Source organism: Ochotona princeps, chromosome 16 (assembly GCF_030435755.1).
Source record: "Ochotona princeps isolate mOchPri1 chromosome 16, mOchPri1.hap1, whole genome shotgun sequence".
Taxonomy (NCBI): domain Eukaryota; kingdom Metazoa; phylum Chordata; class Mammalia; order Lagomorpha; family Ochotonidae; genus Ochotona; species Ochotona princeps.
In genome coordinates this window covers 22,463,380-22,490,533 of record NC_080847.1, presented here as the reverse complement: position 1 = coordinate 22,490,533, position 27,154 = coordinate 22,463,380, and the positions used below count along the sequence as shown (strand labels likewise).

At 47.3% G+C, this 27,154-nt stretch overlaps 1 long non-coding RNA gene across 1 annotated transcript; it reads left to right on the top strand.

Annotated features, from left to right (window-relative positions):
- Positions 1 to 50: 50 nt before the first annotated feature.
- LOC131482278 (uncharacterized) lies at positions 51 to 26,889 on the top strand. Its single transcript, XR_009246846.1, has 3 exons — positions 51 to 676; positions 1,682 to 1,934; positions 26,383 to 26,889. It is a non-coding gene; the product is annotated as an uncharacterized LOC131482278 (long non-coding RNA).
- Positions 26,890 to 27,154: the final 265 nt, after the last annotated feature.

Below are 27,154 nucleotides of genomic sequence, written 5' to 3'. Positions count from 1 at the left end.
TTCTCTCAGTCCCGCCGGCTTTTCTGCGGCTGCGTGGACACGCCCAGCTCTACGCCTGCGTGGTTCCGCGCTGTCCCGTCTGGGGCTGCGTGGACCCCGCCCAGCTCCTTTTGCGGCTGCGCAATCGAGCTTTCGTGAGCTGCCCTGGCTCTAGTTGTTTTTTTTTCTGGGTTATGTGTTGTTGGACACCCCAGTCTTCCCAGGGCTTCCCAACTTGAACACCTGTGAGCTCCACATACCGGCTGCCTCAGTTCAAAGGGAGATTGAATTCAAATACTCATCCTCTACTGAGGCGGGGCAAATGCTTTAGGATATGACATTTAAGTAAATCCAGGGCCCCTGTCAAATTCCTTGAAAACGCAACAGGCAGAATTGAAAAGTGACCTTTCAACAGGTGTTTTTTGAGGACCTTTGTATATCAAGCCCTGTTCTAAACAATAGAGATACATAACCGGAAGGAAACGGCAAACTGACCCTAGTGGGAGGAAGAGAGGGACAAGCAGCAAACCAGAAAGTGGCGTTGAAGGGCTGTGGTGGCTCTGGCTGCCTTTTGGAAACGGACATTGAGGGGTGGATCATGTGCGGAACAGGAAATGCCGCTGGTGAGTAAAAAGGAGCAACCTGGGTGGAATAAACCAGAGCGTCATGGAAGCCGAGTGAAGAGAAGGTTGTCAAGGTGGGAAAGGTAGCCACAGGCATGTCAGGGGATGGGTTCTGGGAAGAATCGCCGGCTGTTCAGAGAATGTCCCTGTCAGCTTCGTGTCAGCTCTAGGGCCTGGCCATGGGATAGAGAAGGGTTGGGAGCTGGGGAGCTCTAGCAGGGCAAGCACTGGGTGGTAGGTGAGCTCATCGGCCTCGATAGCAAGCAGACCTGAGTGCAGGTTCCTCCTCCACCTGCCACTGCCAGAGCCTTGGACTCTATGTAATCCTATGGTCCCGTACATGGAGTACCTTCTGGGTGCCTCTGCTGTTACACTTAACTCTCACAGCCACCCTGAGGAAAGACAGTGTCACGCTCCCCATTTTACAGTAGAGAACCCTGAGTCACAGGAGGTTCCATGGCATAATTGCACAGTCATGGAGCTGAACTTTCTGAGACATCAGAGTCCTGATGGGAGAAGACAGATAGGAAAAGCATGCTTCTGAGAGTGGTGTTGGCAATACTGGATGTGCTTAGAGTAATGCCTGGCACGTAGAAAGGGCTGGAGCAAGTGGTTATTACCTCTATAGGAAGGGCAGCCTTTGTCTGTTACTGTCATTGTTGTAGTAACTTTGGAATCATCCTTTCTAATGTTTAAAGACTTTTCTGTTTTTGGTTTTAAAGATTCATTTTATTTTTATTGGAAAGTCAGATATACAGAGAAGAAGAGAGACAGAGAGGAAGATCTTCCTTCTGATGATTCACTCCCCAAGTGATTGTAATGGCCGGTGCTGCGCCAATCCGAAGCCAGGAGCCAGGAGCCAGGAACCTCCTCCAGGTCTTGCATGTAGGTGCAGGGTGGCAAAGCTTTGGGCCATCTTCGACTGCTTTCCCAGGCCATAAGCAGGGAGCTGGATGGGAAGCAGGGCCTCCGGGATTAGAACCGGCACCCATATGGGATCCCAGCATATTCAAGGCGAGGACTTTAACCTCTAGGCCACCTCACCGGGCCTAAAGACTTGTTTTATTTTTATTTGAAAGGCAGAGTTAGAGAGAACAAAGAGAAGGACAGACAGCAAGGTCTTCCATCTGCTGTTTCACTCCCCAAATGACTGCAATGGCTGGAGCTGGGCCAATCCAAAGCCAGGAGCTGCTACAGGTCTCCTACGTGGATTCAGGGGTCTAGGGACTTGAACCGTCCTCACTACTTTCTCAAGCCATAAGCAAGGATCAGGATCAGGAGTGGAGCAGCCAGGACTCAAACCAGCGCCCAAATGGGATGCCATTGCCTCAGGTATTGGCCCCTTTTGTCTATTTTTTTCTTTCCCTGTTGTCTATTTTTTAAGTGGGTAGTATTATTCTGTTTCCTTCCGGTTCTGGGAATAGAAAACTAATATAACTAATCAAATTATGATGGAAACAAATCAGGATCAAAAGTTGAGTTGCTGATTTGCCAGGAAGGGGAGAAAATTGGGTCTACCTTGAAATGACAAAATAACCCCACTAGAGGGTGTACAGGTGTAAAACTTGGTGCACCTCAGAACTGGGATTCAAAGCCTGGAGGAGGTAGTGTGGGGTGCTCCCAAGTTGCGAGGTTCACTGGGGAGGAGTTGCCAGGGCAGAGGGCCAGCTGGAAAAAAACTTTTGTCTCTTTCTTTATGACTAGTGTAGACTTTGCTGACTTTTAGAGAAAATTGTTTTATTGTTATAATAATAATTTTAAAGAACTTTGCAGTAAAGTAGATTGAGAGTTAGAGTATCCAGTAAATTGTTTCTGGGTTCCAAATTTATAACTTTTCCCCAGGCCCATTGCCTCAGAATTTGCTCATAAAGGACTGCAGTCTTAGGTTCTTTAAGGACATTGGTCTAAGGACTCTCCATCAATTCCTGGAAGGCCAGGGGCCCAGAGACCAGTGGAATGAATCAGACCAGCCAGGGCCCAGCTTTGGAAAGAAGTGGTGTCCTTGCTGCTTTCCTTCAGGAGCAACCCTCTAGGCATCCCACCCTGCAGCCTCCCTTTTTAGAACTCCTAGCTGCTCAACTCTGTGATGTGTCCATTGTAGGGTGAGACTTCCACTTGGTGTCTCCTATCCCATTTCACATGTGTGAGAAATAAGCAAATGCAAATAATCTGCTCTGGGTCATTTAGCATTGTGTCACATAGGAAAGTGAAAACAGCCTTCTTATAGTCGATTGACAGAAGAGTCAAAGGATCAACCATACCATCCCCCACCCTCAGAGACCCATCTGCACCAGGGATGCCTAGCATCCCAGAAAAGGGATAGAGGGTTGATGACCTTCAGTCTCTTGTGGTTGCCACCAATATGCTTGTCCAAATTTTCTGCACTCTTTGGGCTCAAAACTATCCAGAAGAACCACACATCCCAGCAACTGAAGTCCCAGGTTCTTCAAAGTATCATGAGTCCCTCCTCTTAGGACTGTTGCCACCAGCCCCACTCCCCCAGGTGAAGCCAGGGTGCACAGTGTTCCCTAGGTGTGTCTAGCTTAGGGCCGTGCGTGATATCAGGAAAAGAAGCTGGAAGTTAGACTCCTGAGAAATGTTAAAATTGAATCACTGTGAATTCAACTTTGTCCATTATCGGGGCTGATCGAACAGGCAACAAGAAGATGCTCAATGGAGAAATGATTTTTATTAATCTACACTGCAACCATCATCCACACTTTCAGGATGACGCACTTTGTCTAAGAAAACACAGCCTTTTATACCCTGAAAGAACCCAGATGTCATACAAAGCTTTTATTAATCCCTATCTGACGTGAAGCTAACAATTCTTAGAACAGGGAGAAAACATTAACACAGAGTCTTGGTGTGCTTTGTTTCATTACTTGTAGCTCATGGACAAAAAGAGGAAAAGATAGTATTGAGGCCAGAGACGCTCTCTTCTGTTATTTTTAACCAGAGGGAGGCACAAAGGAGAGATAGCACCGGGGAATTCGGTCTGCCACTTGGTGTTCTGAGGTTAGTTACAAGCCCAGGAGTTCCTGGCCTGCAGATAGCTCTCTTGTCCACTGATGCACTCAGCTCTTTCTGTGCCCGTGGGTAAAGGAACTATCTGTAAGCTCCCTATTGAATTCCTGATTGTTGTCCATTTGCCTCTCCAGATCCACTTACTCCCTCCTCCATTCTGGTCTGTGCCCCAGGAGGCTGATCTGCAGGGCTCCTTGCACTGCCAGGTAGTCAAAGAATGGGAGGAGAAGTTCAAATATTGATCCCTCCCTGGTTGCTGGATATACTTATGCCACCGCCCAGCAGCCCAGCTTCTATCAGGAGGTTCCGCAACCTCTCCACAGCTTCCCCTGGGCCCTGGTAGCAGCATTGCTTTCTCTCATTCCTTCAATCCTGGAGTGACAATCACTGCTGCCTTCCTGGGTTTGCCTTAGCAGGAAACTAGAATCAGGAGCAGAGCTGGGACACAAACCCCAGCATTAACCACAAGGCCAAATACCTGCCCCTGCTACAATTCTGTGTCACCACATGACAGAACTGTTGCTTGGTGAAATATCCTCTGCCTTATAACATCATGTGAACATTGCCAACATTTGCTAGCACATAGTGGGTACTCTTTAAATATTTTGTGAAGGAGTGATTGCCTGCTCAAATAAATCAATAGTTGCATGTTGAATAACTTGTTTAGCAGGACTAGTGAAACCACCTTACAATTCTCTTCTGCAGGAGAGTTCTGCCAATATTTCAAGCCTGACTCCTACCTGTCAAACAGATGGCAGCTCAACCCTTCTCTCCTTGTGGAGGCCCACTCTGAACCCCTCTCTTTCTTCCAGTCTACCTGCTTTATCAATCCCAGCCTGTTGGTTTGGCCTATATAACTTCTCCCCATTGAAAAATACAACATAGACTACATGGTTTTGCACTAGTAAACATTAAGAAATAGTGCATCTTTTTGCTCTTCTGTTTGCTTGTTTGTTTTAACACCATTGACCACCTCCATAGTAAATGGCATGACACCTGCAAACTCATGTTTAAGAGTCTGGGCAATGTGGATGATCCAGAAACCACCAGAATAAAGAAAGGGACCCATAGAAGAGTGATTGCCATTTGCACATATTTGAGGATCAATAGTTAATTTTTCTAGAAGCAGTAATAATGTGCATCACATGGATATCCAGTGAATTAACTTTAAAGACTCTTGCAAAAGGACAAGAAAAATGGACTTATTAGAATTTCAATCGGATCATACCTTTGCTGACTTAGTTTGATTACTATTGATTCATTTTTATTAGTTTTCCTCACTTTCTTTGACATTAGCATGAGCTTTTGATTTTGAAACATTTACCTAACCCAAATTATGATTTCTTTTTAACCTGCAAATCCACACTTCTTAATCTATTTGGTCTGATCTGTGAGAAACTCCTGGTACTTTCATCTCCACCTGCCAAGCCCATGGTATTACATGACATTGATGGAAAGGTGTGACCAAAGGGATGCTGACAATGACAAGTTAGTTTGCCAGAACAAGAAGAAACTCAAGAGTCTTCCAGAGATTATGAAATTGGAGGAGGCCGCCGCAGGATGCAATGCCCCCAACACACAAGGAGCAGAGGAGCTGGCTTCTGGCCCATCCCATCCCTGGACTCAGCTCAAAGTCAGGGACTGGATTCTGTTCCAGTTTCCAAGGGGTGTGCTCCCCTGGACCCATCCCTGGGTGTGGCCAGCATCAGATACTTGCTGAGGCTTGACTCAGCTTTAAGAGCTCCTGGTTTGGGCGGGAAGTCAACTTGAGCACCTGCTCTGGACAGTTTCAGTGACTAGACACTGGTCTAAACTCCTGTAGCAAAAGGCACTGTGAATCTGAGCACTGTATTTATCTCCAGGGGACCCAGAAGGTTAAAGGAAACTCCCAAGTGGCATTTCTACATTTAGGGCATTTCCAGTTAGGAAGGGAAATCATCCATCTAGGCTTCTGCCCAAAACGAGTCACCAGGTTTGAACACTTCCTGTGACTGCCTGGCTCCCAGTTCAGGTGGATGCCATTACATTTAGACCAACTTCTTAGAAATCTCTTAACTCGGCAGCTATTTATCAGCATCTTTGGAGAAACAGATCAATTTCATTCTCTTCCCACCTGCCCTTCAAGGCTCCTTTATGCCAAGCACTCTCAGTGGCCCCCAGGAGCTCCCAAGGGGATGAGCTCTCTAGTGTTGCTACCAATATGAGCATGTTTTTTTTTTTAACATATATGTATATATATTTTATTGGAAAATCAGATATACAGAGAAGAAGAGAGACAGCAGTATCTTCCATGTGTTGATTCACTCCTCAAGCAGCCACAACAGCTGGAGCTGAGCCAATTGGAAGCCAGAAACCTGGAGCCTCTTCCAGGTCTCCCATGTGGGTGCAGGATCCCAAGGCTTTGGGCTGTCCTCGACTGCTTTCCCAGGTCACAAGCAGGAAGCTGGATGGGAAGTGGGGCCACCGGGACATTAACCAGTGCCCATATGGGATCCAGGCACATGCAAAGCAAGGACTTTAGCCACTAGGCTACCATGCCAGGCCCTGAGCATATTTTACCATTCCTTCCTCCTTAAGGGGACTGCACTGGAAGGAACACGACTCTAAAGCAGATGTGGACACCTACACAAAGAGAGAAAGAAAAAGAGAGAGACAGAGAAAAAGAATTCCCTTTCCTGCAGTTGCTTCAGGCTTTCCAGGTATAAGGTAGAGATGACTTCAGCTGTGTTCCATAGAGACCAAGGGCCTGGGGCAGCCGTAGAACTTAACAGTCAAAGATGGAAAGGGAAAAAGTTGCAGTACTCCTGTCTGAAATAGACAAGAGCCAATGGACATAAGTGCCTAGGCCAGAGTAGTTCTCATGGACCAGAGACAGGTTCACCTGGGAGTGTGGGAAACCAAGTGAAGAACAGGACCTGGGAAGCCAAGGTGAGGTGAAGGAGTCCACAGCGAAGCCTGTGACCATCCGCCAGAAAGGAATTTTGGAGTCCTCAGAGCTCTTCAGGGGCTTGAAATAGTGTCTTTGCAGAGATCATCAAGTGTTAAAAGTTCAGTAGGGCATTATAATAGGATTCAGAATCCAGAATGACTGGCGTCCTTAAAACGGGAAAATGTGGATGCAGACACACACACACAGGATGAGAGCAGGGAGCTGGCCTTGCTTCTACAAGCTGAGGAGTGCCCAAATTGCCAGCACACTACCAGCAGCTGAGGAAGAAGCATGGAGCAGATTCTTTCTCGTAGCCCGCAGAAGGAACCAGCCCTGCCAGCCCTTTGATCTTATGCTTGTTGCCTCCAGTCCTAGAAGAGAATAAACTTCTGTGGTTTAAGCCACGCTGTCTCTGGGACTTTGATATGCTACAATACCCCTAGGCCTGGAAGCACAAGTTAAGGAACCTTTGTCAGGAGCCCAGAAAGCGGGACAGCTGGCTGGAGCTGTATTCACAGAGGTGACCTTGCAAGGAGAGAGACAGGCAATAACATAAAGGCATTGGTCTCACTCTCCTCTCACCCTCCAGAGGCCGGCAGGTGAGAGGAGTGGGTCATGCAGATAGAGAACATGCGCCCACCAGGAGGGGAATGTTGGCCACATGTCTGTTATTATCTTCGTGTGGAATCCTCAGGTGACAAAGCAGAAAGAGAACTCAGGATCACTGGACCCTGGGGAGACTGAGCCCCCAAAGGAACCAGGACAATTTAGGCAATGATATACAAGCCAAGATTAATATTCAAGGGTAGGCATTTGGCACCACAAATAATGCACACTTGGCACACCTGGGTTCCAGTCCTGGCTCTGCTTTCCATTCTAGCTTCCTTCTTATGTACACTTTGGGAAGGCAGCAGTGATAGCTCAAGTAGGTGGGTCCCTTCCAACCATGTGTGGGACCCAGATTGAGTTTTAGGCTCCTGGCTTCAGGGCCTGGCATAAGTGTGGCTATTGCAGGAACTTGGGGTTGAACCAGTAGATGGAAGATCTTTCTGTGTGACTCTCTGTTTATCTGTCTTTCAAATAAAGTGGGAGAAAAAGACTAGCATTCAGCAGATGTTTGCAACAGCTAGAGCTGGGTCAGGACAAAGCTAAGGAGCTAGGAACAAAAACCAGGTCTCCCATGTCAAGGACAGGAACCCAGCCACTGGAACCATCACCATCACTTTCTAGATTCTGCATTAGCAGGAAGCTGGAGTTGGGAGACAGACTCAAGGACGCTGATGAAGGATATAGGCAGGCGTCCTCACCAACTTCTTCAGCACTAAGATGACTACCTGCCCCAGGGATGAAGTTCTGATACATGCGAGAACATGGGTGAACTTTGGAGATACTATGGATACAAGATAAACACTGTATGGCTCCGCTTACCCGAAATACCTAGAGTAGTCAAATTCATAAAGACAGAAAGTAGATGAAAAGTTACCAATATGTGTGGAAGGCCAGGAATAGGAGACTGTTGCTTCATGGGCATAGAGTTTCTGTTTGGTTTGATGAATAAATTCTGGAAAATGTGGTGATGTTTGCATACTTTTGTGGCTTCATACCACTGAATTGGGTATTTCAATGTAAGTAAAACAACGATAGTTTTGTGTTGTATATATTAACACAACAAGAAAGCATATTTTCTAAAAAAGCATCTACAACTAAAGGAAATCACTCTTGGGGTCCTGAAAATCACGAGGATTAGACCTAAAGGGAGCTCCTGGCTCCTGGCTTTGACCTGGTCCAGCCCTGGCTCTTCCCCCTGGATTTTGTGTACAACTGTATTAGCCTAATAGTCACATGGTTATATTTTGCTTTCTTTCATTTACTGTGACTTGGAAAGCATCCTCATTTTTAAAAACTTTTTCCATTTTTTATTAGTATATTTTTGACAATCTTTACATAGTTAATTTGGGTAAAAAGATTCAAGGGCTACAGGAAAGTGGGTAAGACTATTATTTCCACATTATCTCCTTCATGTATCTGAGGTAAAGGGGAATTTTAAGGGAGAAGTCCCACCCAATTTCCCACCCACTCCAGGTCCCTGATGTGGGGAATGCTCCGAGGGTCTTGCTCAAGTGGTTTTGATAGTTCAACAGTTATAAATTGCTGCCAATCTCGCCACTCCAAGCTCGATGAGGTCGTTGAAGAATCCACTGATTGACACAGTCAATCTTAGAGTCTCCATTTGCCCTGTTTTTCACTGCCAACATATGGCTGAGGTGGTTGATTGATTTGTTCTGTCCTCTGTCTTTTCATGGTTAGCATTCTCATTTTTTAAGGTTACATAGTAACATTCCTGCGCAAATCCTATTAACTAGCTCAACTGATGTTTGACGATGACAACATTTGCATTTTACTAGGAAACAATGTCTTTAACTCCAAAAAATGAATCAGGAGTGAGAGAATTTTAAAAACCTGCCAATCCTATGCATGTATACATGGAGAGGGGATGACTCAATGGAAGAAACCAGCTTTTTCAGCTTCCTAGAAGTGCTGATGGTACCTCAAAGGAAATGGTCATTGAAACTGGTGCCTGTGCCTGTGCCTGTCAGCTAGCCCAAGGCTGAGGCTGAGACTGAGGCTGCAGCTTGTGGGTTTTAAAAGTGGGAGGTATGAGACTAGGGACACTGTGCAGGCCACCAGTTGGCTGCAAATTCATCCTCCCTGCTGGTCTGGAAGTGTTGTCTCTCTCGTAGGACACCTGCTATGGGTCAGGGACCTCTTTGCATTAGCTCATTTATTTATCAAAACAAATCAATATGCTATATACAACTAGCCCATTTTACAGATGAGGAAAGAGGGAATGGAAAAAGAGAGCGACTTGCCTGGGATTCCCCAGCTCTCTGATCAGTAGTAGTGTCTGGCTGGACCCCAGGTTGCTCAAACTTTGGCCTGTTTCCTACTTTTCCTGATCTTGGCACTTGCAGACTCTCACTCCCACACCTGGCATCCAAACCTGGAAGCTTGGGGTAACAAGCTCCTTGAATGATGATGCTGGAATGTACTGCCTTGCTACACGGAGACGTTCACAAAGCCTTGCCTGATTTTCCAACTCTAACGAGATGTTCCCTCATCAGCCACGCTGGCTGCTTCCGGAGGTTGGGGGCTGGTAAGGAGCCTCCTAAGGGGTTCTGGGAAGCAGCAGATTGTCATCTAAAACAACTGGGGGATTGGAGATAGCTCCACGTGGCTCACCATGTCCTGAACTCCTCCCTAGGAACTCACAAAAATATCCATGACAGGAGACATGCAATGCTGGCAGTCATTACTTGACAGCCAGGTGCATCGCTGAGTGAGGGGAGAGAGAGGAAGACTTCCTTGCTTCTTCTGTTATGTTTCCTGTGAATTTTTAGTCCTATAATTGTTGGCAACGCCCGCGTCGCCGTGTACCCCGAGCCGAGTGGAGGGGCTAGGGTTACAAACAGACAACACACAAGACAACACAAGACAACACGCAGTGGGTCACTTTTGTACACAGAATGCCAACTTTATTTGGGGTCCGCCTGCATCTTTATAGTCTGCTTAGTCCCTCCCGGTATTATCCCAATGTTCAAGCAACACCTAAGCTCCCCTGAGGGCATCTTAACAAAAGGAAAGTAAGGAAGAGGGAACTTGCAGTCAAGCCAGGGGCTAAAAGCATTAGGCCAAGATTTCCCACTGCACCTCTTAGAAACAAGCTAAGCTGTGGAGTTAACCCTTGGAGACCGGGGCCTACATATAATTACATTATTTAGAAGTAAAATGAAAAGTGGTTACTGTTAACAAGACAGATGATTATGATATACGGTTGGGAAGAGGGACAAGTTTCATCCAAGCTCATTTTCATCTTTAAAGTAACACAAGTGTGTCTCCCACTAGGGGATTTTGGTTTTTCGCTTTTCTTGGTATTTCACTTCTTTTTTCATAATTTTCCTTTTGAAAAAAGTAGTGCAAGCGTTTGGTAAAAGTAATCCAAAAACCTAAAAAAAAAGGGAAGTTCCTACTGCGTTAAGCCTCCGTTCTGGCTGAATGGTCTGCACATCCCCAGTCCTCCAACAGCCACCACCTCGACCTGATTCTTGTGTCTCCTGGCAGCTGTATGCTGCTCATAGACACATGTACATGCCAGGCTTGCCTTTTCCCACTCTGTCCCCAACCCCCACAAACAGGTGTCCTGATCCACACCAGTCTGCACCACTGGGCTTTCCTACCTTCTGTTTGTTAAGGACTGCCTACAGTTCCACTGCACTGACCTCTCAGAAAACAATGGGTTCATTTCCATTGTCATGGGCCATCTGAGTCTTCTCCAGTCTTGTGCAAAGCAGGTTGCCACGATGGACACTGGCTTCCTCGTGTACCAGGTGAATCATTTCTCATTAGGGAGGTTGCTTTATGACAGCTGTGCTGGTTTTGCTCCAGGCTGAGCCCACCAGCTTCCACCACAGCCTCTCCAGGCAGTTGTCTTCTCTCTGATGGCTCCTGCCAATCACACAGGTGTTTGGAGCCCTCTTCAGCTGCAGTTTTGCATGTGCAGTCCTACAGTGTGAAGGGTAGACGAGTATCTCAGCGTCCACTCTAGAGTTCTTTTTTGCTCTTGGTGTGTGTGCGCGCTGTTCCTGAACTTACCTGAAGAATCTGTTTCACCAGAGAGCCGGCCCTCACTTGGGGAAACCTATAGAGTTCATCCCAATTTGGTCCTTCCCTGAACCCTTCTGAGTACTGGAAGAAAAGGCTCAGTCTGCTGTGGTACACTCAGACCACACTGTGTGTCTCACCATATGCTCTGACTCACACCTCCTGTTGAGTTTTCTAGTGATAAACCCAAGGGTGATCATTTGCCCCAGGCGCTTGGGTGTGTGATTTCCATGGCCCAGGCTCAGAGGTTGCTACCTGTGGCTTGCTCACACTGAGAAACAGAGGCCTTGGCCAGCAAGCTAGATGTTCCCCCACGCTCAGCAGAACTTCTCAGTCACTCCGCATTTGTTTTCTCCTCACATCTTTCAAAGCTCACATGAGAACAGAATGCGGCATTCAAGAGAGGCCCTGAAAGGCCCTTTCTCTCCACCCCCATTCAAGAACAAGTTCTACGTTGTCTGAAAGAGAAAAAGAGTTAGATCTAAGCTGGCAGCTTAAAATCCCCGGAAGGTTGGCCCCAGGCTGAAGAGCCATGGGCGGCCCCCAACTATTACTAGGCAGATGCAGTGCAGAGCTTGCTCCTCACCCTAGCTCTGTGCAAATGTTGACCCAGATCAGAGCAGAGAGCAATTTCCAAGATAGAGATCTTTTCCCTTCCCACATCTGCAAGGAGTGCTCCACTGACAGAGAGCTTTTCTCCCTATGGATGTGAACAGAGTCAGGTCATCTCCATGCTGTCAGCCACAACCTTGACCACTCCCCGACAGACAGACCAAAGTTTATATCCTTGCTCTGGCTCCTCCTGACTGGGTGACCTTGGGAAATGACCTTTTAGAGCTGGTGTACTTATCCCCAAGGTAGACTTAACACTAGTACCTACCTTGAAGATGAGGTGCTAGTGTCTTAGGTTTCAGAGAAGCTCCAAAATTGACTAGATGATGACGGAAGACAGAATTAGACTTTGCCTCTATAAGTGCAGAATCCAGTCACAAAATGGAGTTACTTTGGCCCAAGGCTCATTTGTTCTTTGTGCTTCTATATGAAATGCTTTGGGTGCTTTCTGCCTGTCAGACTGGACCATAGCTTGTAGAACACCCTGCCAGTGACCATTAATTCCAGGAAGCGATAAGGGCAGATGCAGGTGGCGCCATGACCAGCGTTTCAGAGATAACTTCTGTAAATAGCTGCCATGTCCTGCTTCTCATGATTGTAAAACCCATCCACCCAATAAAAATCTGTGTATCCTTCAGCTCAGGGTCACCTTCCGAAGGAAAGAAGAGCTAACCCCAGCTGACTGGTCTGTCTACCTGTTCCCTCAATAAGCTTTGCCACTTTGCAGAGTTGTTTGGTTGCACTTCTTGGGGAAAGGCATGGGTTGGATGCAACATGAATCCAAAGAAGTAATTGCAGGGCTCTGAGAAAAGCACAGTCAATGTTTAATATTTCTTTTTCTCTATTTTTAAAATTATTTATTTTATTTATTTGACAGGCCAAGTAGCAAATAGATCGAGGCAGAGAGAGAGAGATAGAGGCAGGAGATTTTTCATCTGCTAGTTCACTCTTCAAATAGCTACAACAGCAGGTTCTGGGCTGGGCTGAAGCTAGAATCTTGGAACTCCATCCAGTTGCAGGGGTCCAAGTACTTGAACCATCTTCTGCTGCTTTCCCAGCTCCCTTAGCAGAGAGTGGATCAGAAGCAGAGTAGCTGGGACTTGAACCTGTGCTCCCATACGAGACACAGGTGTTACAGGTGGCAGCCTAATTTGCAATACCACAACACTGCCCCCTTCCCTCCAACATTTCCTCTTTGTTTTGAAAAAGAAGAAGAGAAGGAGATGAAGAAAAAAAAAGTCCTTGCTGTGGTTCCAGAGATTCTGTGGGATTTGGCTGCTCTCCACCCCCTAACTACCAGTCTGCCACATTACCTCGGGCCCCAGCCAATGTGGACGTCTCCCAGTCTGTGCACAGTCGGTAACTCCCTCGCCTCCTCTGCCTCCAGCCTGGAAGCTCCCTCTTGCTGGAATGTTCTCCCGCCCTCTCTCCTGCCTAGCTGACTCCTCAACGCCCAGCTTGAAGATTCAGCATCTCCTTCCCTGGAGCAGGAGGCTGACTGCTGCTGATGCCTGGCTAGCTCACCTGTGAGTTCTGTCCTGTCATACACGCAGAATGGGAACTACAGACTCCTTGTCTTGTCCTTGTTAAGCCGCAAACTGTACACGGTGCTGTTTTTAGAGTTGGCCCTCTGACCATCCCACAGAGGGCCTCCCTGCGTGTCCAGCTGGGAAAGGGCAGAGGGACAGACAGGAGGAAGGGTGGAACAGGCTGGTAGGGGAAGGTGTGGCTTCCCCCTGCATTCTCCTGCATTCCCACAGTGGAGGACGGGCCCTACTTCATACCCTCAGGGTTCCTAGTTAAGGGACCAGACTTTAAGGAACAAGCCCTTTGACATCTCCCCCCTGCTTCACTGGACACTACAGCTCTTGTGCTTTCAGATGCTTCAAAGTCATCTTCAAACCCTAATTACCCAGCTCATTGTAGCCCCTGGCAACTGCCAGACTTGGCCTTAACACTGCAAGTGGCAAATTAGGAAGCTGAGCCCCACGGTTTAAAGCTTGTTGGACCCAATGCACAGCAAGAGCTGAGAGCTGAGAATACTGCTCTCCTTCTGTGTCAAGTCCTTGATGCTCCTGGAGATTGACTCTGCTCAGGGGCCACTAAGGGGAGGCACCCTGGCCACAGCACGTGTTGCCAGGATCTCAGAGGTCATCTTTTTAAAGCTTGATCAATTTGAAAGAGAGGGTGAGATAAATCTTTCATCCGATGTTTCATTTCCCCAAATAGCAGCAACAACCAGGGCTGGGCCAGGCCAAATTCAGAGGTTAGGGACTGCACTAGGGTCTCCCACAAGGGTATAGGGGGCAGATACTTGGGCCATCTTCTGTTTTTCTCCCAGGTGCATTAACTGGGAGCTGGATCGAAGTAAAATAGCAAGGGCACGAACTAGCACCCTTTTAGGATGCTGGCATAGCAGATCATAACCTAACCTGCTACACCACAAAACTGGGCCCCAGTTTCTCTTGTGTTTTAACTGAAGTTTTAGGATAAATGTCTATATTTGGGAGTTCTCTTGAACAACAAAAAGCCTGGCAACACTGCACAAGCAGACTGTGTGAGCTTGGCTAGTAGGAGGCCTTTGATCACTGACCTGGCTCACTTCACTCATCTGTGAAGCTCTCAAGTCTCCAGGCAACTGTTTCCAGCTCCTGAAAGCACCTCTCTTCTCTTAGTTATCAACCTCTCTGTTTATCAAAACAGCAAGGGACTGGGTTGTGGCTTAACAGGAAAAGATACCACCTGAGACGCCGGCCTCCTATATGTGTACCACTTCATGTTCCAGCTGCTCCACATCCAATCCAGCTCCCTGCTAATGTCCTGGAAAAAGCAGTGGCCCAAGTAGGAAACCCAGATGAAGTTCCTGGCTCCTGATTTCATACTGGCCTACCTCTGGCTTTTGCAGCTATCTGGGAGTGAACCAGTGGATGAAAGATGATCTCTTTATAATTCTGGCTTTCAAATGAATGAATGAATGAATAAATAAATAAATAAATCCCGAGTTCTTTCTAGCCACAGAACCCTTGCTTATGCTGTTCTTCCCTGGGTAAGACACTCTTCCCTTCTCAAGATTTAGCTGGAGGGCCTGGCTCAATGGCTCAGTTGGTTAGTTCTCTATCTCCAGTGCTGGGATCCAATATGGGCACCAGTTTATATCCTGGCTGCTCCATTTCCCATCCAACTCCATGCCTGTGCCCTGGAAAGCAGAGGAGGATGACCCAAAGCCTTGGGAACCTGCACCTGTATGGGAGATCTGGAAGAAGCTTCTGGCTTCAGATCAGCTCAGCTCTAGCCATTGTAGCAATCTTTGGAGTGAACCATCAGATGGAAGATCTTCCTCTCTGTCTCTCCTCTCTGTAATCTGCCTTTCCAATAAAAATAAATAAATCTTTAAAAAAAAAACACAAAAAGATTCAGCTGGAGGGGTTGCTTTCTCAGCCTGGATTAGGCTACCCCTCCTGTAGCCTCAGTTGCCCTCAATGTGAAACAGGGTAGTTTGCTGTGGTTGGGACATTGTCTCTTCCCTCTCCTGTAAAGTATGAACTCCAGGAGGACAAGGCTTTGCTTGGTTATGTTGATGATTGCACCTATAGCACACAGCCTGCAAGGCTGGTTCATTTTAGGAGCTTAGCAAACATTTGTAGACTGAATATGTAAATGAGTTCCAAAGTTCTCTGCCAGACCCAGGTACTGCCATGCAGTGACAAGGGCCAGCCTCACTCTCTTCCTGAGGGTTTGGGCTCTGCCAGCTTCTTTCTTTCCTTTCTTTCTTTCTTGCTTTCTTATCCCTCTGAGGACTTGAACCATCTTCTGCTGTTTTCCCAGCTCATAAGCAGGGAGCTGGATGGGAAGTGGAGCAGCCAGGACAGGAAGCGGTACCCATATGGAAAGCTGGTGCTGCAGGTTCAGTTACTACATTGCTGTGTCTGCCATAGGGGTTTGGCCAGTTGCCCAGCCTTCCTAGGGGTTTCACTGAGGTCCACATGTATGGGCTCACAGGTCTTCCCCTTTCCTAGCAACCCGTGGATGAAAGGAGGACAGAAACAAGTAAGCTGTTTGTATTCACACCTGGGTGTCTGCAGCTGCAGGTGACTGCAGCGATCAAAGTGACTGTGAGATGACAGGGCTCCCCTTCCACATGGAGAAAAGGGGCGTGGCTCCACAAAAATCTGTAAAATCCCAAAGTGGTTTCTGGCCACCCAACTGTAACTCTTAGAAGAAGAAAACGTCTTCCTTGGTTTTTCTGGCTCAGCAAATTAAGTCACCACCCACAACACCAGAATTCCAGTCCTGGCTGTTTGCTGATCCAGCTCCCTATCAATGTGTCTGGGAACGCAGAGGAGGATGACTGAAGTGCTTGGACTCCTGCCACCCATGTAGGGGACTCAGATGCAGTTTCAGGCTCCTGTCTTTGTGCTGGTCCAGCTCTAACCATTGTGACCATTTTGAGAGTGAACCAACAGTTGGAAGATCTTGTTCTTTCTCTCCTCCTCTTCCTTCTCCCTTATAACTCTGACATTCACAAATTTTTTTTCCAGAAAATAAAAACAAGGTTAAGGAGTCTTCAAGTTCCTAAGTAACAGATCTGAGGCTGGTAATAGAAAACAGATTTGAGACTCATGTACAATAGTGTGATCAGTGTTTGACTGATACTCAATGAGCAAGTGATGGCACAAGTGTCATAGGAAGTGACTTTCTTCACCATGGGAAAATTGTTCGTAACAATTTAGCTTCTCCAAAGAACTTATGACCCCAAAAGGATGAAAAGCTTCTCTGAGAGTGGCTGGTGTTATAGTGCAATGGGTTAAACCATTGCTTGCAACTCCAGCATCCCAGGTCAGAGCACTGGTTTGAGCTCCATTTGCTCCATTTCCAATCCACACTCCCTGCTACTGTGCCTGCAAAAGCAATGGAGAATGGCCAAGGGCTCAGTTCTCTGGCACTTTCCTGGCTCTGACCTAACCCAGACCTGGCTGTTGGGACCATTTGGGGAATGAAACAGCAGATGGAAGCACTGTCTCTCTTTGTCTCTTCTCTCTCTTGTCCTGACTTTCAAATCAATCAATCTTTAAAATTAAAAAATAAAGAAATAAAAAATATATAGAAACAACTTTGATCAACATTTAAAAATGAAAATAACCCTTCTCCACCACCACTACCCCACAAACCCCAGATTTATTATTTTTCCATAAAATCAGAAGAGCCAGGAATATGTATTTCCAGACCCCAGTATTTAGCTCAAGTCTATTTTCCCACAGTCCCTACCACTCCCTTTCACCTACCATCCCCTGCACCAGTCTTCTGCATTGACTTCCTAGCCCCTGACTGCACCCAAACTTGAGACCCTTACACAACATCCCCCCCGAAATCCACCCGCTCAAGAGACTCCCACATTGATACATGGAGCCATCCAACCTGACTGAGCTGGGAACTAGGGTACTTTGGGCCCACCATTTCCAGAGCTTCCTGCTTCCTGTCTGCTGACATCTGAGAACTATCCTGTAACTTCAGAACTGAGGCCAAAGACTTCAAAGCCAAACAAGATCCAAGTTTAGTTGGCATGAATCCTCTCTGGCCTTGACCTGTTTTCTCCTGCCAGGCAAGCCTCCCCGCCTCTGCTCACTTCCTATTAAAATTAACAAGCATTGAAGGCAAGCATCAAAGGCAACACTGTGCCTTTAATATTCTAAGCAGGTTCAGGCTGTGATCACAACCCCTCCCCCTCTCCTCTTCCAACTGAACATGGCAAAATGGTTCAGATGGGAGTGCCAGTCAGGACTTTGGCTGTGCTCATCTGTTTGATAAATACACCAGGGAAAATTTCGGCTCCAGCACCACATCCCTACAGCAATTTTCTTCAAAGTGCCCTGCCAAGCCCGGTCAATTATTCTTCACAAGGCACCCTGGGAGGGGTGTGTTATTATTTCCATTTTATTGACAGGGAAACTGAGGTCAAGTGGCTTGCCTAAAGCCAAAGAGAGCGCGAGTGCAGGCGCAAGACAGACATGGCATCAAAGAAGCAGCAGCATAAATTTAAGTCTACCTGGGACTTCCTCAACCCTGTCGCTGGCCCAGGAGTTCTAGCACATTCAGGTTTCCATGCCCAGTAAGGGTGGTTGTTGGTTCTCACCCTGGACTTCCAGATCCATCCAATACAAAGACATGAGGTCAGTAACCCCATAGGCACTGGGGAAGAGTGCTTTGTGTCTTCCGCCTCTTTACATTACAGGAAGTGATTGCAGGCCATCGTTAGCCTCCTTCTTCAGAAGTGTCCAACTGTGGCCTGGGTGTGTTCTCACTGCAGGGGAGGATCTAATTGTTTCCAGAGAACCATCTACTCCAACTGCAGAAATTAACAAATCACCACGTCACCGTGGATCCAGAGTGTTAGAGGAATCCTGGTGGATGGGTGAGGGCTCTGTGGTCCACAGACCTAGGATTTCTGAACTGGAGGAATCACCAGACAGCTGCTGAAGCTGCTGAGTCCCACGCAAGGGCTATAGTGCCTGAGCTGCTAAATACACCCCTCCCGCCAGTCCCTGCAGTAGGGGCACCATCCAAAGGCAACAATGGACCATTAACAGTGCGTTGAGGTTTCTCTCTAAGATAGCTTTGACCCTGATGCCTTTGATACAACACGACTTGGAGGATGTGGTCCCTCTGGACATTTCAGAGCCAGGCATCCCCCTTCTTGGGATGCACCAGGAAGAGTGCTGGGGGAGGGAGACCTAAGCTTCATCCAGAGATCCTTCTGTGTATGACAGAAACTGTGGCTTGGGGCAGGAAAGTAAACTGGTGGGTGAGTGAGGCGCAGGAGCCAGGGTGGAGGACGTACCCTGAAAGCAAGAGAAAGGAAAACACAAGAGAAAAGAGAAAGGAACAAGAAAAGAAAGAGAGAGGAGGAGGAGCAGAGAGGGAAGGAGAAAGGGAAGGCTGGAGAGCAGAGACAAGGCACAGCTCAGTTCATTTCGCTATCCAAGCTCATGGTTCCATGACACTTGCTAATGGTTTCTTCTCTGGATGTCTCAGCTCCCCCAGTTATATCATAAAAATCCTCTGCTTTATATTTTAGACCTGAAGGAGGCATGTGGCACAGTGAGTGTGGAGTCCCCAGGGGTTGCTTCAATCAGGCAGGTGGCTCTGGATGAAGCCTGTTCTACAGTTGTTACCTATGAAGTTTCCAAGGCACTGGGAGGTTTTCTTCTCCAACACATTGCCTCACTCAGCCAATTCTCCCTGGGAGAACAACATAGACCTGGCACTTTACCCATTGGGGACTCAAGCTAACAATCTGTACGTGGGGCTGGGATGAGGAGAGGGTTTAGAAAATAACATTATAGGACCAGGTGCAATGATTCATTGGTTAAATCCTTGCCTGTGCTGGGACCCCACTTGGGCAGCAGCTCATGTCCTGGCTGCTCCACTTCCCATCCAGCTCCCTGCTTGTGGCCTGGGAAAGCAGTTGAGGACGGCCCAAAGCTTTGGGACCCTGCACCCATGTGGGAGACCTAGAAGAGGCTCCTGGCTCATGGATTTGGATCGGCACAGCATCGGCCGTTGCGCTCACTTGGGGAGTGAATTATCGGATGGAACATCTTCCTCTCTGTCTCTCCTCCTCTCTGTATATCTGACTTTGCAGTAAAAATAAAATAAATCTTTTAAAAAAATTTTATTGGAAAGGCAGATCATATTTATGGAGATAAGGAGAGAAAGAGAGAAAGATCTTCTATCCATTGGTTCACTCCCCAAGTGGCCACACACAGGTGTAGTGTCCCAAGGCTTTGGACCATCTTCCACTGCTTTCCCAGGCCATAACCCGAGAGCTGGACGGGAAGCGTAATAGCCAGGACACAAGCCAGTCAGTGCTCATATGGGATCCTGGTGCTTGCAAGGTGAGAATTTAGCCACTGAGCCATAGTGCTAGGCCCCTTGAAGAATTTTTGAGAGGCATTATAGAGCTTGTCCAGAAGGCCTTGCTGTGAATTAGTCACAAATGGGAAGAAAGGATTCCAAAGGAGTGTGGGGGGGAGATAAAGTGCTAGACCCTAGGACAAGCTGGGTGGACCAGACTCTGCCCTTGGGTGGAGTGGTGCCTGTGGAGGCCCTGAAGGCTGAGGATGTGCCTGCCAGCTGCACTTCCAGACCACCTTGAATGACCTTCCTGGGTATACACCAGGATGCTCTCTTTCTTAGTCTCCTGAGGTCATCATTGTTGAGCATCCTAAACTGGGAAATCATTCAAAATCAGGAACGTGGAAAAGCAGACACACAGTACATCTGGGAAAATGATAGAAACTGGCCCCACCTGGTACAATGGCTCAGTGGCTAAATCGTAACCTTAAATGTACCGGGCTTGTGTCCTAGCTGCTCCACTTCCCATCCAGCTCCCTGCTTGTGGCCTGGGAAAGTAGTCGAAGATGGCCCAAAGCCTTGGGACCCTGCACCCTGATGTGGGAGACCTAGAAGAAGCTTGTGGCTCCTGGCTTCATATTGGCTCAGCTCCAGCTGTTGTGGCCACATAGGGAGTGAACCAGCAAACAGAAGATCTTTCTGGAGACAGAGAAAGATCTTTCTCTTTGTAAATTTGCTTTTCCTAAACCTCGGAAGAAAGAAAGAGGATAGATAGATGGATAGATAGACAAATAAATATTGCTATTTTCTGGTGAGCTATCAGAGGAAGGAGCAAGTTGAGAGGACACTGGACCATTCACAGAGGACATAGATGGCCTCTCAGTGGTAATCAGAGAAATACAAATCAACAACCAAGGACATGCCATTTCATTCCTGACCAATCCACAAGATGACTCTAGAATTCAACATATAGTTTAGTTGAAAAGAAATTATGTTTTTAATGTTAGTGTTGACGGGACATGGAGAAATGGGTACTTGAGGTCATTGTTCATGGGAGCATAAACCTCCACCGTGAGCAAATTGGGAATAGTTAGGAAGGTGGAATAGGCATGTCCTTCAAACCAGCAAGCCCACTTCTCAGGAAACTCCTTGGAGAAACTCCAACATACAACAACAGAAGTATATATTTGTGACTATTCATTGCAGCAGATGTATCCCAGTGAAGCTGCAGGGAGATCTAAATGCCCATCAATAGGGAAAACATGACTGTGAAACAATCATAAAGTAGAATACCACCAAGCAGTTAATGTCAGGGACACATTTGAAAATGCTGAGCAGAAACATCTAAGAAGCTGTAGGGAATGATGTCATTCATACAAGGTTTATAAGCCTGTAAAACAAGGCCAGGTAATCATTTTATAGTGACACACATATGCAGTAAAAGTGGGTAACACGCGTGAGCCAGAGAAGCCCTTAATTCAGGAAACTGGCTCCCTGGTTGGGTGGTGGGGTAGGAACAAGATCTGGGAAGATGAGATGCCATAGGGGTGTAACTCTCTTTGATGATCCTGTTCCAAAGCCTAAATTGTTGCAACTCTGTGTTAATGATCAGTCTTGATGGAAGATTCCATATTGAATTATCTGTTTTAAAAATAGTTGCGGGCACTACACAATAGCCTAGTGGCTAAAATCCTTGCCTTGCATGCGCTGGGATCCCATGTGGGTGCCAGTTTGTGTTCCAGCTGCTCCACTTCCCATCTAGCTCCCTGCTTGTGGCCTGGGACACTGCACCCACATGGGAGACCTGAAAGAAGTTCCTGGCTCCTGGCTTCGGTATGGCTCAGCTCCAGCCATTGTGGCGACTTGGGCAGTGAACCAGTGGATGAAAGATTTTTCTGTCTCTCCTTCCCTCTGTAAATCTGACTTTCCAATAAAATAAATCTTTTAAAAAATAGTTGAAAATTAAAAAAACAAAAAAGGAACACTGGACCATCTGTTCTGTGCACCTGTAGGTGCCTCTGCCACAGGTTCCTATGTTGTTGGGCAAGTGCTCCAACCCTGCAAGGCAGAGCTTGCATTCAGCAGTTTTCCAACATGCTCTGGCCTGTAGGACTATTCAGTCCCACCTCTTCCCCATAAAAATACGCAGTGTGAGTGTGTATGAGGGGAGGAAGTAGGGCACATACAGGATAAAGCAGATTTCCAAAAAAGGAATTACTTGTTTAAATAGGGGGAGTAAGGGACAGCTGGGATCTAAGCAGGTGGGCACCTGCTGCAGCCCCTACACCAACTTCCATAAACTCCCAAGGCTCTGGGCATGTACAATTTCAAAACCTGTACTGGAGTTCCAACATTCCCCCAAGGACCCCAGGCATTACCTGCCCAGGCAGAAATGAAGGACCATGACTGATATGGCCCAGACAGGGATTCACTGCTGAGGTCCTTCAAGTGCCATCTTGCCCTCAGAATCCCCGCAAGAATACCAGTTTGCCCGTTTCCTGATAGGTCTCTCACCCCTGCTGAAAGGTGGGCTCCTGAGGACTGAAGTGCTATGGCAGAATCTTTGTCCCCACCAGAGTCCTAGCCTGCACCTGGCCCCAGGCAGGCCCTAGGGACATTGGCTTACCAACTGCTGAGAGAAGGGGTGAGGGAAAGAAGGACAGGCGTGTTCACCTTGTTCTGGCCAGGCCCTCTTCTAGGCCACCTGCCAAGCTGGACCAGCCACTTGGCTGCTGGGGGCCATGAGTGAGGGTAATTGAGGGTTTGGCTTCACTACTGCTTCCTTGGGGCCGTGTGCAAAGCAGAGAGTTTCACCTGCCCAGTGGGTACTGAATTACAGCTGGGGAGCTGAGTCCCATGTAATTAAGCAGCAGCCACGAGCCCTGGAGAGTCTGCAAAGCTGGCCGGGTGCACAGGTGGTTGGACACTGAGCAAGGCAGTGCCTAATTAGCCTTGGCCTGATTTTGACGCTTTTTGAAACTCTGCAGTGCTGTGTGCCACCTCACCCCAGTGGACTACACACTGGTTGTGGGGGCACCAGAGGAACAGGGGTGGGTGTGTGTATGTTACTGTGGACTAGAGGGACAGATGTGTGTGTGTGTGTGTGTGTGTGTGTGTGTGTACTAGGGGGACAGGTGTGTGTGTGGACTAGAGGGACAGGTGTGTGTGTGTGTCCATGTGTGTGTCCTGGCAGCCCCGCTTCCCATCCAGCTCTCCCTATCTATGGCCTGGAAAAGCAGTAGAGGATGGGCCAAAGCCTTGGGATCCTGCATGCGTGTGGGAGACCTGACTCCTGGTTCCTGGCTCCTGGCTTCAGATCAGCTCAGCTCTGGCCATTGCCACTTGGGGAATGAATCAGAGGACAGCCACTTGAGGAATGAATCTGTGTCTCTCTTCCTCTCTCTAAATCTGACTTTCCAATAAAAATAAGTAAATCTTTTTTAAAAAGTGTGTTATGAAAAAGCAATGAATGCTTTTCAAATTGATGGCACCAAAATGAACTATTTTTTTAACTGAAAAAAAGTTTTTCTATCTTATTTAAAAGACAGAAAGACACAAAAGGAAACAGAGAACAAGCTTATAGCTACTAGTCCACTCTCTAAATGCCCAGATAACCAGCACTGGGCCAGGTCAAAGCCAGGAGTCAAGAACTGAAAGCCAATCTCCAAGGTGGGTGGCAGGGACTCAAATGAGTGGGCCACCACCTGCCGCCTCCCAGGGTGTGCATTAGCAGAGAACTGCATCAGCAGCAGAGCTGGTACTTGAATCAAGGCACTTCAGTGTGGGGTGCAGATGTCCCAAGCAGTGACTTACCTTTGCATCAAACACTTGCCCCTAAACTTATTTTTTTAGTTCATCTTCCATGAGCTTTTTGCAGCATTGTTATACATATTTTGGTTGGGAGGGGGGGATGAAACCTCTTTTGAACTATTCTGAGAACAGTTAGGCCACCCTGGCTTATGTGACTTTTTCAGTCTCTGAATCTCTCTCTTCCCCTCAGGATCTCTCTCTTTCTCTCTCCTCTTACACATGCACACGTAAAATCTAAACACATACACAGATACATAAAACCGCAAAGACAGCATCACACAGCACATTCACACTAAAACAGGATTCCATACACACACACACACACACACACACAGGCCCAAACAGGGATGTACACAACACATATACACACACACACGCATGCAACAAACATATACAGCCTTCCCCAGGTGCCCACATGGCTCTGCCTTCCCCATACACACACATACACATGTGTGCACACACATGCAAACATATACAAACACTGTGAGTTACCTTCACTAATGGAATAGATATCTAGGAAAAAGAAGATACTTAAAGGAAAGGTGAAACACCTTATATGTCACCTTTCTGTCTTTTAAAATCAACAGCACCTCTTGCTAAGGGTGAACTTATTAAAGAATCATATGGTCAGAACTGGGATGGCTGGAATGCATTTGTTAGCCCAGCAGGAAAGGAGTATGTGGTGTGTGGGAGGGGAGAGGGCACTGCCCTTGCTTCTCTCGCCTGCCTTCCACCTCCGTCTCCCAGCTCCTGCAGAGTGTGCCGGATGGCTAGCATCACATGCTGGGGCCAGATCTGTGACCAAAGAAGTGTCTGTTCTTTATGTTCTCCATGGCTTCCTGCTTTCCCCTCAAGCTCCCAGTCTGATGCCTGTTCTTCCCACCTCGGCCATCTCCCTTTAAAGGATGACAAATGGGGAGGCAGGTGCATGGCACAGTGGCCAGGATGGCAGCATCCCAGCTCAGTGTCCGACTTTGAGTCCTGACTCCATTTCCATGTCCAGATTCTCAACTCTCTGCTTCTGCCCGCCCCCCAGCCCTGGCCACGGCAGACATCTGGGGACTGATCTGGTAATAGGATGACAGTAATAGGATGGCCCTGTGTCTATTTCTCTCTATCCCTCTTGAATAAGCAAATAAATAAGACAGTGTCTGGAGTGGCAGCATGACTTAACAAAGCACTGAGGTAAACACCAGGCTTGTCTGGCCCCATATCAAGCAGCTTGGCTACTCAACCATGTAAGGCTTCAGTAACAACCCCCTTAAACCCTGAGTTATCATCTCTTGCTCTTTGAGCACCTGGTGTGTCAGTGCTGAATCTTCATTCTCTCTTCATTTTAAGCACAACTCCACGAGCAGACCTATTTGGCAGGTGAAGTTCACGGACGTTAGAGAGCTTGTTTGAGGTTGTACAGCAAACAGGTAGAGTAACCCCGATGCAAAACAAGTCTGAAGGACCACAGCCCACAGCCATCCCAATGCTCTCTCTTGCTAGGGTGTGAAAGGTTGATAAGACACGTACAGCCAGCACAGGAAAGACTGGACCCTGGCTCCCCTTCAGATGTTAATCGCTGATTACACCTCAGTGAGATACCACTGCAGCACTTCTTCACATTTATCAAATGGGCAGCAGTTCAAAATCAGAAACCAGAAGCATCAGAGGAGAATTGGGGATTCTCATCAATTGCTAGAAGGCATGTAAATTGGCATAGGATCATTGGGAAGCAATTGCCTCCACGGTCTAAGCCACCTCCTTCTAAGAATGCATGAACTCAGTACGCTTGTCTTCAGGATATGAATGGAGATGCTGCCTGCAGCCTTTGTGTAACAGAGAAACCATGAACACAATCCACAGGTCAGTCAGCACAGGGTGGGTGAGCAACAGGTGACTCTTGTATCCATGCAATGTGATGTCCTAGGGGAGCCACACACCAACATGGAGAGATCTCAAAACATGGAATTGCTATTGTCACGTAGCTGGTTAAACCATTGACTATCACGCTAGCATCCCATTTGGACACAGATTTCTGGCTACTCTGCTTCCAATTAGGCTCCCTGCCAGTGTGTCTGGAAAAGCGGTAGATGATGATCCACATGCTTGAGGCCACAACACCCACCTGGGAGATCTGAATGAAGCTCCTGGTTCCTTGCTTCAGCCTGACCCAACTCTAGCCATTGCAGCCATTTAGGGAATCAGCCAATGGATGGAAAAGCTCTGCTTCTGCCTCTCCACCCCCCTCTCTGTAACTCTGCCTTTTAAATAAATAAATACATCTTTGAAAAAAATAAAACAGCACACAAGAGTTGGGGTAAGGAACAACAGGAGAATAACACATCATGGTGTCACTTATTTGCATTTTAAGAAACACACAAAGCAATTGCACACAAACTCTGTGTGTGCCTGCACACACAGAGAAGCATAAACACAAGGGGCAGGCATCTGGCACAACAGGCAAGAATCTGCTTTGGAACATCTGCATTCTATATCCGAGTGTCAGGGTTTGAATCCCGGCCTGCTTCCTGATTCCAGCCCCTTGCTAACGTGGACCCTGGGAAGCAGCAGAAGATTGCCCACATTCCTGGGTCCCTGCCACCCGTGTGGGAGAACTGGATGGAGTTCCAGCCTCTTGACTTTGGCTTGGCCAAGCCCTGGCTGTTGCAGCCATTTGGGGAGTGATCTAGCAAATGAGAGACCTCTGTGTCTCTGCCTTTCAAATACAATGAAGTAAATGAACTTTAAAGTGTGAAAAAAGGAGTGGAGTGGATACACACAGACTTTCTAATTGGTTTCCTTAGGGAAACAAAGGGTAGAGTCTGGGCAGGGATGTAAACGGGAACAGAATGTCTTAATTTATCAAAATGACCACCTGCGACGCGCCTGATATTTTTCCAGATCCTGAGCACACAGCAGGGAGCAAAGCAGAACCAACTCTGCTCAGATTTTGGAAAATAAATCAAGTTGGAGAAACAAAACATTCAGTGTGGTTGGTGGTAATATGTGCCAAGGAGGAAAGGCAGACAAAAAGGTACATGGGAGTCCTCAAGGGAGGAGAGAGAAATTGCTGAGCAACATCTCAGGAAAGCTCATTTAGAGAAATGCAAAGGCTCTGGTGCTGAAATACACCTGCCTGGTGAGTGCATGTGGTACTGAGGCAGGGAAGCTGGGGTGGAGTGAGGCTGGGGAGAGCAAAAGAGACAAAAGCAGAAAGGTAACAGGGGCTAACCTGGGGTGACCACAAGCTTTGTTGTTTACTCAGTGAGACAGAAGCTTCTAAAAGTTCTGGAGAAGAACAGTAGCAGGAAGTAACTCTTATTTTATTGGGTCGCTCTGTTACGTGGCCCACAGAGGGTGGTGGGCAGGGAAAGAGGACATGGAGAGATGTAGTGAAGGCGTTTGAGAGCACAGTTCACAGCGAGGCCCAGGCTGCGAGTCACTGGCCCAGGTGGTGTTTAAAGCCAGGAGCCTGTTAATTTTTTTTATTTCTCGTAATTACAAGAGCTGAAGCTAATATGACAATGTTGACACCTGTCAATTCTGGGTGATAAGTAGAGTGGTGTTTCGAATACTATTCTTTGTATTTTATAGTGTGCTTGAACATTTTTTTCTAATAAAAATTAATTAAGAAACAGTTTACAAAAGTTCCAAGCTGCTTAACGATTCAGTA